This window comes from Pseudomyrmex gracilis, unplaced genomic scaffold (assembly GCF_002006095.1).
Source record: "Pseudomyrmex gracilis isolate BER0280 unplaced genomic scaffold, ASM200609v1 scaffold_188, whole genome shotgun sequence".
In the NCBI taxonomy this organism is placed as follows: Eukaryota; Metazoa; Arthropoda; class Insecta; order Hymenoptera; family Formicidae; genus Pseudomyrmex; species Pseudomyrmex gracilis.
The window spans coordinates 91,731-93,847 of record NW_018020772.1 but is presented as its reverse complement, the minus strand read 5'-3'; positions in this window follow the sequence as shown (position 1 = coordinate 93,847).

The following is a 2,117-nucleotide window of genomic DNA, read 5'->3' as shown; positions in this document are numbered from 1 at the left end:
AAAAAAAAAAAAAAAAACAAAGAATTGAAAATATATGCATTTTTTACATGAGCTGGAAAGACTCTTCTTCAGATATATATATATTCAAAGAATTCGGTTTTCACAAATTTGCAATATTAGCAATTTACATCCTTGCACGCATTTACATCCTTGCACTTTAACTTTAATATTACTGGTGATCGTGCATCTCTCTGTACACATCCTCTTTGAATACGAACACGAGCCAATACCGTTAGCGGTAGAGAGTTTCGCCCGCGGGCAGATCGACATGCGTTATAAGGGGAGACATTTGGTCCGTTTCTGAGCAACGACCGATTGGCAGTCGACCTTAGAACCGAGGGTGAAATTCTCCGGCTTGACGGTCTCCTCGACGGAAATTTTGCCGAGTCGCTTCTTGGCGCGGAATGGCGTCGATCGCGGCGACATGATCTCGTAGATGTCGCCGGTTTGCTCTTGAACGTCCTCCTTAGAACTGTTCATCTCCTGATCGACAGGAATGATAGTGTCCACCTCGGCGCAATGATTGTGATTAGGCTTCTTCGGTTGTTGTTCCGCCAATTCGGTGACGCGTTCATCCATTTCCTCTTTGTTCGTCTCTTTGGACGGAGAATTGAAGACGTCTGAAGAGTTACTTTTGAAATCGCAGGTCGCCAAATTGAGATTCTTGTCGACTTCTTCAGTTCCGCACATCAAGTCTCTCGCGGAAGCCAAGGAAATCGCTCTGACTTCCGGTTTCTGAGGCTTCTCCTCGTCGGCGTAGTCCAGCGACAGGCATTTCTTTTCGAACAGAGCCGGGCCGAGAGATTTTTGTTCGAGTTTGGTCTCGCTGTTCGACTGGTTCTCCTTATTCGACGTGACCTTACCCTCCTCCGTGGTCTCCAGCGAATTGATTATTCTGGACGGACGTCGGACGCTGTTCTCTCGCTCCACCGATAGACAAAATTCTTTGTCCGTTAACAAAATACGCTTCGGCGTTCGTACCGGTTTTTGTTCAAGGTCCAGATCTTTTTCCCACGACGGAGTTTTCAACAAGCTCTTGACCTTGAGCAGTTCCGTCAGCAAATCCATAGTTTCTTGCGACGGTTCGTGAAATATATGTCGCTTCGGACGTCTGATGGACGAGTTAGTGTCCGATTCCTGATCGCTTGGATGTTCGATCCTCTCCTGTTTTCTCAGAATGGATCTCACCGTGCCGCTTTCTTGACTCGATTCTCTCGACTTCGACTCTCGTTTATCGTCCGCAATTTCGGTCGCGTCCGAGTCGTCGACCGCCGCGACGTTTTTCGTTCGAGATACATTTTTCGCGATCGCGTCGGCAGATTCCGACGGCAGAAGATTCAGTCTCTCGTGAAGACTTATCCCGCCGTGAGCGGCTCGAGTGCGCCGTTTGAAAGCCGCGTAACTCTCCGTAGGTATTTCCTGAAGCTTGAACTTGTCCTGCAGTTGCTTGAACGTTTCCCTCGTGTACTCCTGAGCGCTTCGACGCGCCAACGAGTCCTCCGACGAGATTTCTCGTGTTTTTCCCGCATCGTCGGTTATGGTGCGCGAGGCGGGTGCGAACGAAAACGCGTCCTTAGCCAGAAGATTGTCCGAGGATATGCCCCGTTTCTCGAACTGATTGTACTTGGTCAATCTGCGCGTATTCTCGACTTTTTTGCTATCATCGAGATTCGATTTCCTGGTCTTCGTCGGAGAAAGAATTCCTTTATCCGCGTTGTTTTTAGACTCGATCTCACGATCGGGAGAAACGCTCGAGATAGGTCGCTTTGTGGGCGAGTTCGGCGTGCTTTCGTCGCTGCGAAGAACCTCACGGGAATCCTGAAGAACTCTTCGGCGAATCGGAGTGACCGATTCCTTTCTCGCTCGACGCAATTTTCGAGGCGAGTTATTCCAACTATTAGCCTCACCCGCGTGCAGATCCGCGTGAGTGATGGAGGAAGATATTATTTCCTCGCTTGTGGTCACTCGACACTTGAGCAACTCGGCGGTCACGCAACTGGTCGGTCGAATCTTCAATTCCGATCTAGACGCGATTCGTTCAATGTTCGAAACGTTGCTGGTTTCGGTCGGCAACGAGCTCGGACCTGAATCCAACACGTCGTCCAGAGACGAGCCGC